The sequence below is a fragment of the Micropterus salmoides genome, unplaced genomic scaffold (assembly GCF_014851395.1).
Source record: "Micropterus salmoides isolate LMB-PRFRI ecotype aquatic unplaced genomic scaffold, ASM1485139v1 Ms_hic_scaffold_8, whole genome shotgun sequence".
Classification (NCBI taxonomy): Eukaryota; Metazoa; Chordata; class Actinopteri; order Centrarchiformes; family Centrarchidae; genus Micropterus; species Micropterus salmoides.
Window position 1 is genome coordinate 13,542,103 of NW_024044570.1, and position 12,197 is coordinate 13,554,299.

General features: G+C 39.4%; 1 protein-coding gene across 4 annotated transcripts in view; it reads right to left on the minus strand.

The window, feature by feature from the left end:
* LOC119893948 (contactin-1a-like) overlaps nt 1-12,197 on the minus strand; it is a 69,444-nt gene that overhangs the window by 42,415 nt on the left and 14,832 nt on the right. The window contains exon 1 of one of the 4 annotated variants that reach the window (XM_038706368.1): nt 3,464-3,558. The exons of 2 other annotated variants lie outside the window; for them this stretch is intronic. The gene's annotated coding sequence lies outside the window, so the exon portion shown is untranslated. Of the gene's footprint in view, nt 1-479; nt 499-3,463; nt 3,559-12,197 lie in introns of those variants that run through there. One more of the 4 variants, XM_038706371.1, reaches the window with a different exon arrangement.

Consider the following 12,197-nt stretch of genomic DNA (forward strand, 5'->3'; position numbering starts at 1 on the left):
TGGGTGACAGAAGTGCTGCTTACACTTGATGGCAAAGCTGTACAGATAAGGAAGAAGAGTTCATATACTGCAATTAGTGCATCCTGAAGAATACTGAGAAAACAATCAATACCTTGAAATTGCACAAAGAAAGCTCTCATAGGGAAAACGTGAATGCAGTGCATTTGTTCTGCATTGGGTAGCTACAATAAATGGCAAACAATAGAAAGATTAATCTAAGTCGAGGCTTCCCCACAACATTTCCCATTCATCACCTTATTGGATTAGAGGGTTTGAATCCAACATTAGGCCACAGATTAACTTGACAAACTGAATGTTTAAATGTAATCATAATAATAACCCACAAACATGCTGCTTAATTGCATGGCCAAGAAGAGTAGGAGGTTACCTATTAGATCACCACACAAATCTAGTAAGAGAGACACAGTAAAACAATTACAGCACGGAGTGCGTGTGGTGTGACTCTGCTCAGTGCTTACCTTGCTGTGGAGAGCTATCATGCCAGTGGCTATGTGACAAGATGAGCTACTTAGCAGCCCGTGTCCCCATCCCCACCAACATGCCTACCCTGCCAAGTGTCCTAAATACTCAGGTCCATTGTCTGCCTCAGAAACGAGCAATGCAGCTGGAGGGAAGCACTCTCTCCAAGGTGCAAGGAGGAGGGAGGGACAATGGGAAAAGAATAGGCTAATTCCCAGAGCAGGACAGGGAGCCATGCAAATGGGACGCCACTGAAGAAGCCTCCCTGCAGTGAGAACGCTCCACAGAGGGGTCTTGTGTAGTCTCAGTGGCCAGGCTGGGGTTTAATCTTTTAAGCCCTCCCACACACACGCAGTAACACACCAGCACAAAAAATACAACATGAACACCCCCTCTCCCTCAGCACCCCAACTTTAACCCCACCCTTCATCCTGACTTCACTCTCATCATTAGCCTGGCAGCAGGCCAGACTTTTCATCAGCACTGTCATAATCATCATCCCCACTACTGTCGCAGAGAAAGCAATTTTTATTCCTGGAAAAGATGCCCAGTGCTGAGGCGCTGAAAAAAGGCCAAGAAAAAACATGCTTTGCAAAAAAACCTGTGCGTTTCTGTATATATATGTACATTTTTATCTTACTAAAGAAAGCCAGCAAAAACTGAGCTCATCTTTGATGTTCATTTATTTCCTTTCCACGAATAAAAGCATAATTAGGTCTACTTTTACTGTTCTAATCCAATACACATCTTTTCGTCAAATTCAACAAATATCTCCCAGCTATCTGTTCATCCCTGACTATCTAAATTGTAAACAAGCAATGTTGCTTGGGCCGGGCCACACAACACTATTCCAGCCATTCTAGCCATGATTTGTGTGTCAGCTAACGTTCAATGACTTGCCCACAGACATTCAGCTTACTTTCTAGTTTGCCAAGACATGCTGTTGTTGTGATGTTAGCTATAGTAGGAGATTTGTGAATATCACTGTATGGAGCTGGTGGGCTGGCTCTGGGACCATCCAGCCCTCTCTGCATGTTAGCTTTGCAGCAGCAATTGCAGCAACTGTTTGTCAACCCACAACTGTGTTGTTGTTCGCTCTATCTCATTGTTTTTGCCCATCTTTAACGAACGAGCATATTGAATATCTCAAACTTTGCGGTTGTTAAATGGTCCCATCAGCCAAAGGTTAAATTAAAATGTAAAACAATAAAACAAAGGATAGATAATCTATCCTATCATTCCTAAATTTATCTTTAAATACAGGAACAAACACTTAACAACAAATTCTAAGTGAACCGTGTTTCCTAGTTGCAAATGTTGGTTTTTAAATCTATAAATCAAAGTATTTTATTATATTTGTGAATGTCTATAATACAAAATGCAAGCAGACTGTGACTATATATCAACCTATATTAGCTAATTGCATTATTACATCGATATCTGTGTATAAATTGGCCTATAAATAACAAAAAATTGTAGTGTAAGAATGCCAAAGAAATTTTTGAGGTAGATTAAAGCATCTCCATAAAATTTTATTTGTCAACTGCAAAATGTCCCACACAGTACATATCTAGGTGACAATTCTTTAAAAGAGATCTTTATATATCGTTGGACCCCAAACATCTCCTGTGCAGCTACTCATGGCCGAATAGCAATATGATGATATATTATTCAGCTGCTCCTAGGTGTTGTGAGTTTTATATTCATATTGTGTGGTAACATAAGGTGTGTGTCTGCTCTGTTGTGGGAACAGGAGGCAGCCACCATTATATAAATTCTCACAGAGTGATTCTGGGTTGCATTAACTGAGAAAATGCTGAGTGTTGCAGGCATTTGGTAGAGGGGACAGTAGAGCAGATACAGGAGATATGGAGCCTTGTATGACCCACACAACAAATAGGCCTGCATTAACACATACAGTATAGAACAGCAGCATTTTCAGCAAATTATTTGGTTTTGCCTGCCTGGACCCCGTCCAACCATATCTGACAACATGATAAATTGTGTGATCAGACCCAAAAGAAAAAAAAAGCCTTTGTGCTGGAATAACAAAACAGAGCAATTAATTGATTAGATTTATTGGCAGGGGATTGCTAGACATAAAGCTCCTACTGTGGTACACACCCCCTCATTCCCCTTGTAAATTTTTGCTTTTGATATATTGATATATAAAATATACATAAAAAAATATATACATATTTTTTATGATTGAAGTGTATGAAATGGGGGAGCGCTGTCGCCTCATAGCAAGAAGGTCGTGGGTTCAAACCCCGGTTGCCCCGGCCTTTTCTATTTGGAGTTTGCATGTTCTCCCCGTGTCTGCGTGGGTTCTCTCCGGGTTCCTCCCACCTTCCAAAGACAAGGTGTCTCTAAAATTCTGAATGTGAGTGTGAGTGGTTGTTTGTCTATGTGTGGCACTGCGATGGACTGGCGACCTATCCAGCGTGTACCCCGCCTTTCGCCCGATGTAAGCTGGCTCAACCCCCCCGCGACCCTGTACGCAGGACAAGCGGTTGGCGATGGATGGATGGTGTATGAAATGTGTTAGTATGTGCCTAACCAGCTATCCCAGCTATCCCTTGCTTAGCCCATTACTATACGCACTGTCATGTCAGAAGGGCTTTGACCAGAGTAAGCACACACACCTATGGTACCACCTAAGAAAGATTCTGCTATGGGGCCCTCCTAACTGACTTGTGAGTCATGTAAACAATGCGCGAATTTAATTTCGTGCACGCGCACATGCGTATGAGCGCATGTGGTTATACGCATGTGGTTCTTTTCAGTGCTGCATTGCACGTCGGCGTTTATCAAATGTAATAAATACTTGTATTTCACTCTAATATTGCTCAGACTGGCAAGAAACCAAGACCAAAACAGACCTAATTGCACTGCTCAGCTGGGTTAGCAAGACAGAGAGAGATTCACTGCAGCTGCACATGCTGCTCACATCAGACTTTGAGAGGAAAGAACACAAGTTTACCTGACTGCTGTTCTCGAAAGTCATTCTCATTGAGTTATTTTCTATTCTTGTGCACAGATGGATAGTCCCTCTTAGTCCTCTCATCAACGTTGCAAATACTCGCTTTCAACATTGACTCATTTTTTGTGACGTTTCATTTTGTAACAACGTGCTTTTTTACGTCAATCAGTTGTTTTATTTTGAAATTGTAACGGACGTATATATATATATATATATATATATATATATATATATACACATATATTATTGCTAATTTGACCGGACATTGCAGATGTTGGCAATTGTTGCTACCTTGACGTACACGTCCAAAAATTATGCTAGGGGTTGTAACCATTTCACTGGGGTATAGCACATGGAAACAGGGGCATGTGTCCCAGTAAAAAGGGTCTAGCAATGCCTATGTTTATTGGATTTTATGGTGTTTAATCATGTATAGGTCCTAAATATTTCCAGATACCCTATTACCATCTATCTTACCGGGCAATTTATGTCCAGCTGAGGTAAGATAAGAAAATGCATGTTAACTGATGCTGATTCACTCCTACAGCCTTTAATTATGTCTGGGAATGACACGGACTGAGCTAAATAACTAGAAAACAGTGAAAAGAAGATCCTCTAGTTTTATCTAAAGCTGTACGTAACATTAACTTTGTGGGTCATTCCACTTACATAAGTGATTACAGAAAATAAAAGGGATTATGGAGAGCAAGAGACAAGAGCAGTGTGTTTCAACGTTGAAAGCAGATAAAGTCATTGCATTTGTATGAAAATGTACCACATACAATCTGGAATCTATATCTGCACTTAACCTTAAAGTCCTTAAAATGAATGGAGCAGTTCAAGAGAGCTCAAGGTGATGCTTGTGACCAAATCCAATCTAATGGCTTCCATTTAGATCAGCCAGACAGGACACTTAAAAGTCAGGAGAAGTGTGCAAAGAAAATCTACTACTATTCATAACCCAATCATGCAAATCTTTCAGAGGCAGTGCAGAAGGCCTGTGTCTGGCTGGCCTTACTGCTCTGGCTTTTTATTTTCTTCCACTGTAATTTAGCCAAGACTTCTGACTCAGCACACTGCTAACAGGAATAAAAGAGGATAATTTCCTCCCTTTTGTCTATGTTATAGAGCTGCAGTACATTCAGAGTGGGTGATTAGAGTTTGTGCTGTTTCACATCAGCACACCACTCTGACCACAACAAACGCATTTAGCATTTTATAGCACAGATAAGTGCTGGTGTTTGTTTCAGTTAGATATAGTTCTTGGATGCAGTGTTTGCTTTATTAATGGGAAGTCTGTAACTGAAAGCATATTGGACATCTGCTGCATTTGAGATTAGGGAGAGACTGATTAGATTATCAGACTAAAACTAAAGTTAACATTTTTCTTTATGCTGCATTTTCTTCTGTTTTGTGACTTATGTCCCATTTAACATAACACAAAGAAGACTGAATGCACTCATATGAGGAACATACACTCCATAAATAAATACCTGCATAAAATATCATCAAAGATACAGACAAGAGTTACTGATATGCCTGTATTGACCCATTCTAATATATAAATAAAACTCACCAAAAACTCACTGCCGAATTCACCTCCACATTATACTTATGCTCTAGAAAAGAATGAATAAGTTAAAAAACAAAAACATTCGGAACAGTGTTTTAAAAGCACACAGAAAGCACAAACAGTAAAATTCCAATATTGCACTTGATGCGCATGAGTTGTTTTCCATTGCCAAGTTGGCTTTCTGTTCAATATATTAAACTGACTGTAATTTGTGATCATAAACAGTGAAATTAAAAATCATCCGCCATTCAACAAATTATCTGTTTAGAGAATCTATCAGCAAACTGTGATCAACCGCTGAATGATCATGCATCTAATTGTGCAAATTAGTAAATCATGAAATTCTACCCACTGTTTGCTCCAGCTGGTTAAAACAAACATTAAGAATTAACTCCAAGTACGGTTTAAACTAGATCTGGTGATAACAGACTCGATGAACTATTTAACACAGATGCAAGGCATGTGTTAAGTCTTCTGCTGTGCCCTGGGTTCTGCTCCCTATGATCACATTTGATGTGGTGTTGCATGTCAGAAGTAAAATGAGGAGATTGAATGCATGAAAGGAAGAACAGAAATACATATTCAATAGCACTGTTCATATCTCTAATGAAGCATGTCCTGTACTTTCTTCAGAGATTTGAGGGTCTACAATCTATCTTTTTATGTGGCCTCTTCCCCTCTAACATACAGCTGTTGACCATGTTTAAAACTGATTGTACTCCCACATAACACACAATCTTGTGCCTTGTCTTGTGTCTTTTGCTCTGAGCTGGTGCATTTAGAGTCAGCGTACGCAGCAATGTGTGTCATAAAGTCAGTCCTGCTAAATATGTAGTGAACTGTCCCCTCGTGTAGTACAGGTTAAGAACAGGTCAGTGAATCAGAAGATATTCACGTGCCACACATGAATAAATTAACTTGTCTTGCAAATTGTTAATAGGGATTTACTTTATTTTTGACTGATAATAGGACAGACACGACTACAGTCTATAAAAGGCTTGAGTTTAAGCCAAAGTAAATTGCCCCTGATTGCCCAGATCTGATCCTTCCTCAAAGCCTTTTATTGTTGCTCAATGAGTCAGCTGAAGAGCATAGAAGCAGAACAAGCTGGACAACATTAAAGGAAGAGCCCAATTTGGCCCAACCTGCCCAAAAGAGCTTTTGTGTGCGTGATAATATGAGCAGTGCTGAGAGATTTGGGTCGTGGTACATTGAAAGGCGTTCAGCTCTCGTTGTGAGTGCTTAGCTGGGGAATGAGGTAGAGTACAGCACAATTGGATTACTTTGATTACTTGATAGGAGAGAGAAAATAACAACACTGGTTGTGTTGTTTTTTGGTATGTGGTATATGTATATAGATTTCATCTGGCTTTTGACCTTTGAGGATGACACTTGGAGGAACTCATTTGTTAGTGTTTTAACGGTATACATTATATCTATGTGATAACCTGTAAATTGATGTTTGCTTTTTTTTAAATCTCTGTACAGCAACTTCGTGATTGCTGTTAAAGCGCTCTATAAATAAATTTTGATTGATTGATTGATTGAGATTAAATATCAATAACTTAATAAGCAACAATCAATGTTAAAGATTCACAAGTTTGAAAATCATTGGTTATGATTTATATAGATAATATGCAAACATCCCTAAATCTGTCATGAGGTTAGGATTTAAATGTTGCTAAATCCTTATTCTTACACAGTAGTAAGTGACATCACATTTAATAATCGGTTTGCTAATTTGCTTGAAAAGTATCCATCCATTACCAAGAACCTACCGATCATGAAACCTTCTGTATGCAGGGATGGCTCTTTCTCAAAGAAACATAGAGAGAGAACCAGAATTCTGAGGGTAAGGGGAAACATGTGCTACAAGCCCAATGACATAAAATCATGCATAGAAAGTCATTAAATAAAAGGTCACAGAGACCCACATCCTATGTTGTTACATTGAAGAAGCTTCTGAGCCGCAAAAACACTCACCACAAGAGACATTTCCAACACTGTTCAAACACTTAAGGCCTACAAATGCAACATACATGGATGACCAATGCACATATAGGACACAACATTATCACAGCATACAGAGACTAGAGCTAGGTAAGATCTAGACTATGATTTGCCCTAGCAGGCAACACTGTTCATATAAGAGAAATGCCTCAGTGTTGGAGCTTGATATGAATAAATCACACATTGGACATGTGAAACATCATACAGTAGTAATACACAAAAAAAAGAAAATAAGCAATTCATATTTAATGAAATGCTGCCTTGGTGGCTCAAGCATTTGCAAGTAATGCCTCAAGTAAGAAAAATGTTAACATGACAAGACTCAGAAGAGGATATACAACAACAGACATACTCATACTGTGATATCCACCACTCCTTTCCTTATAACAACCTTCAAACTAATAGGCACATACAGGTACAGTAACCACACACACACACACACACGCACACACACACACAGGAACACACACATGATGCTTGAATAGGTTCATCCTTTGAGTGTGCAACACTGCAGTGTTGAGATAGGATGCTTCATTCTAAGAGGCAGATAATGAGCTAATCCCACTGCTGTCAGAGGACAGAGTCACACAGCCAGTAGAGCTGAGCTGTGTTGGAGAACACACACATACAGTATACACACACACACTTTACAATAACCTAAGAGAAGCAAGTAAACTTCTTAGCTCTCCACATTGCTCTGGCTCCTCCACATAGCACACACAAAAAACAAACAGTGAGCCCACTCTGCCACCCACCTCTGTTCCTGAGCATACAGCCCTGAGGTGCATGCAGCAGGCGCACCCTGAAACGCCTGTAGTTACGGCCCTGTTAGCATTGACTTGGAAGCAGTGGAGCCAGCTGTATATCTCGCCGCTACAGTATGCCTCAGGATAAACTGCTAGTCTGCTAGTGCTGGTTAGCAACGGCTGTCATGGCATCCTGCCCCCTTCTATCACAGACACTCAGCGGCACAGAAGACCCCTCATCTCTCTCTCTCACACACACACACACACACACACACACAAATGCACACTCACATAAACATTTAGCTGTCAAATCATAGGGCTCTCCAGCTGTGACCTCACATCACAGTGGAGGAGGAAAGAGAGCATGAGAGTGATGAGAGAGAGAGAGAAGAGGGGGGTGTGGTTCCATATGTTTTACAGAGAGAGATAGAGACTGATATATTATATTCTTATTATTTTTATTTTTATTATTATTATCTTGTTATTTTAATAATTGTTAAATGAATGTTCCTTGGGAAAATGCTACTGCTTGTCAAAAAGCAAAACATATTTCAATGTAAAACAAATTTTTTGTTTTATTTTTGTCATTTTATTGTTTATTATATATATATATATATATATATATATATATACACACATATATATATCTCCTTTATATGTGAATTTTTGCTTTGGCAACATAACCCTAACCCTAAACATTCATGCCAATAAAGCTAACTGAAATTAAATTAAATGAGTGATAACAGGGTATGGCCAGAAAGCATGGTGGGGAAGGGGAAATTACAACAACAAGGAAGGATTAGTAGGAAGACTACAGTATGTACCATGGGAAGGATGCTGCTGCAAGGAGAAGAATAAGTAATACAATACAAAATGTTGCTGAGAAGTTGCAGGGCTGAAAACAAACTGTGGGATGGAGGGAAGAAGACAATTAAATTCTGATAGCTGTAAGGGCTGCGTCCGTTCCCTCAGCTGGAAAGCTGCTGCAATCTTCACCTTCATCTCCTCTTCCTCCTCCTCTCATTCAGTTTTCTTTTTAAAGAGCTTTTCCTTCCATCTTCACTTTGCCTTCTTCTCATCCCTCCTTCCTGTATTTCCAGCCTCTTATCCCTCTCATCTGGCCCGGTCTTCCATTCTTTTCTTATTTTCCATCCCCTACACTCCTCTCATCCATAATGGATAGTTTGGAGATATCCGCTTCCTGTAGTGGGCCCTGTGTCCCTGGAGCCAGTCAGGTTGTATTGATTTCTGCATGGGAGGAGTCATCAAGCCAAATATAATAAGGTTTAGAGTCACACTGAGTTTTCTGCATCCTTACCTCCCCCCCATACAGAATCAGTCCATCTTCTCCTGTGCTTTCCTGTCTGTCCTGTCAAACTTAACATGCATATGAAATCAATTAGCAAATGGATTTATCGGTTTAGAAGTATTTATGTGAGGAATAAAAGGAGCAAGAGAGAGGATAGGGAGTCAGAGAGGGTGGTGATTGTGCATGCATGTGTGAAGGTTTTCATGTTCCATCTTTATCCAGATGGCAGTGGTCTGCATTACACAACAATAAACACAGCATAAACACACAATTGTTTCAGCTCAAAGAATTCGCCAAAGTACCACAGAAATCCTGGCTCCTTTTGGCTATCTGTGTGTGCTGCAGTCTGACGCATGCCGTGTCAGTGGGTGCAACATTAAGGTTCATTAGACAAGATATCTGCACTATGCTGTGTCTAGCATGCCCCTCCTTTGACCCAGACCTTCATATATAGGTCAACATTGGCATTCACGTGACTGATATATGTCGCACACATAATGCTGCTCTTTTTAGGACTAGACAAACAATAACTTATGCCCTGCAGCATTAGCATCTAACAATGTTCAGTATAATAGGGATAAACCAGACATCTGAAGTGAAATATGTTGTTCACTTAATCTAAGGGCTCCTTCTCTGGAGATAGGGGCCCTTAGATTAGAGGAAAGATCACTGAGTTGTTCTCAGAGGCATTGCATCTTGAGGAACATGGGAGTGCGTCATTAAATAGGGCAATTTTTATGCTCGCTGGACAAAACATATACAATGCAAAGTCAAACTGGTGTTATTAACCCAGAATGTGATACATAGGCACATGGCACATGACGCGTTAAAGGAAAAAAATAATAATAACATTATATATATATTATATATTATAATAATTTTATGTTACATGTCTCTAATAATAGCAATTAGTTAGGCTCAGCAATATGACTGCAACTTTGTATCACGACATCTGGATTTTTTTTATCACAACAGCAATACATTCAACGACACATTATCTGGAATTCAACATAAAAACCATTTATAGATAAAATAACCAGATAGGAATTAGCATGGGTCAGTCTTTTCAAACATAAATATTGTTATACAGTATTTTAAAACAAATAGGCTACCTCAATTGTCAATATGTATTATGATGTACCATGGGGATCACTGTGGTATAGGAAACTTGTTTTGTACAATAATTTGAAAAGGGCCGCAACTGATGATGATTATTATTATTAATTAAATAATATTTTTATGATTTTCTCAATTAGTCAATACATTTATTAGTCCAATAAATGTGTGAATTCATTCCAGTTCCTGTCCAAGGTGACATATCGAAATTGCTTGTTTAGTGTCAGTCCAAAACAAAACAATCTAAAACCAGTAAATTTTCGCTTAAACTGTAAAAAAAAAATAATAATAATAATTCTGTCAATTGACTAATCAATTGATTGACCAATCGATTCAGCTTTAAATGTTATTATGATGCTAGAACACTCAAATAACTTCACAAAATTATATATTTTAACTATAACACTGCCTTAAAGTCGATTGATTTATTGGCCAACTCTACTTGTCTTCCATGTGACAAATGTACTATTTGTGAAAGGATTGAGATTGAGGCAAACTGGGAATGTGCAGATCACTTGAGCCAATACTCAGTAACAGTAACAATGAAATTTTTTGCAGTGTTGTACTTACATCTATGTTTGGTAGTCATAAGAAAAGGCTGCCAATACAGTAGAATCTCTAATGATACTCCTAACTTTTATTCGCATAGTCACGCCCACACACAAAGACAGAGACCCAGAGGAGCCATCCAACGGAGGCAAAATGAGTGTTCCCATCGCCTTCTGGCAATCTAAGCCCAACGATATGAGCTTTTCTTTCTGGAGTGGAAAAATAGGTCTGACACATAATTAGCAAACAAGGTCACAGCAGAGAAGCAAGGTCCCATGTTTGTGTCTCCCACTGTCCTGGAGATGTGACACACTCTCTCTCTCTCTGCAAAGCACTCAAGTGCAAACATTCTCAAATACAAATAAACATTATCTATTTCCCTTTAACAATAAAGAGATGAAATAACCACTGACCATCAGGCTGTCTGTTCATTATTCCTGTACATCAAAGCATTAAGCCTAATCACAGAAAAAAGTGTCCATTGCCAGCTAACTGCCCACCCCCTCCTTTTCCTCTTAACAAGCAACAGCTCACCTCTGGGCTATTCTGTCTTCATTATCCATGTCTGCTCAGAAGACTGTTTGATCAAACTGCAGGTGAGAAGATTTCAGCGGCGGAGTCTTTAAGTGGGGACTATTAGCAGAAACAGATCTATTGTATGTGTGTGTAACGGCTGTAATCTTTACCTTCCTCCACAGTGGTTTGACACTCTGTCAAACCAAACAATCCTGTCCTCCACACACCGCTTAATTTTAGCCTATTCCTTCAGCTTTGCCAGAGAAACCCAGCAACTCCAGAGTGAGTGTGTGAGTGGGTGTGTGTGAATAAGTAGTGTGCGTGCTGCACTGTCAGTGCAAGTCAGATGAAGAGCCCAGTGTTTCCTCGCTTCGACACTTAAGTGGACCTTTTCACCACCAGCAATACTGATTGCAAAATTGCTTGCGAGCACATGAGAATGTAACAACCATCGAGACACAATTTAAGTCAGGCCAAACAAGATGCTTTTCACTGCAAGAGACACAGTGACGTTTTTGTGGATGTGGGCGTGACACCAACAAATAATTGTATGTATTAATCAATTCACTCACGTGTTAGGATACACAGAGACAGAGACAATGCCAGAGAAATGGAATCCATCAGGAGATAAATTGACAGAATAAATTTGTCAGTACAGCGTGGGTAAATCTGAATCACAGGGGCTTGATCAATCGCACTGTATTGATGTGTTAATACCGATGCCACTGTTGCAATCAATCAACACCACCATTTGAAGGATTCCAGAAGAAGCCTTGATTCCAGTGCTGTTGTAAGTGCTCATATTTCCCACAGTTTCTTAAAAAACATATCCCACTTTTTGTCACATATCCCACGTTTTTCTACTTTACTGAACAGGAAAACACCATTGACATTATTTTGCCATTGGCCTTTCAC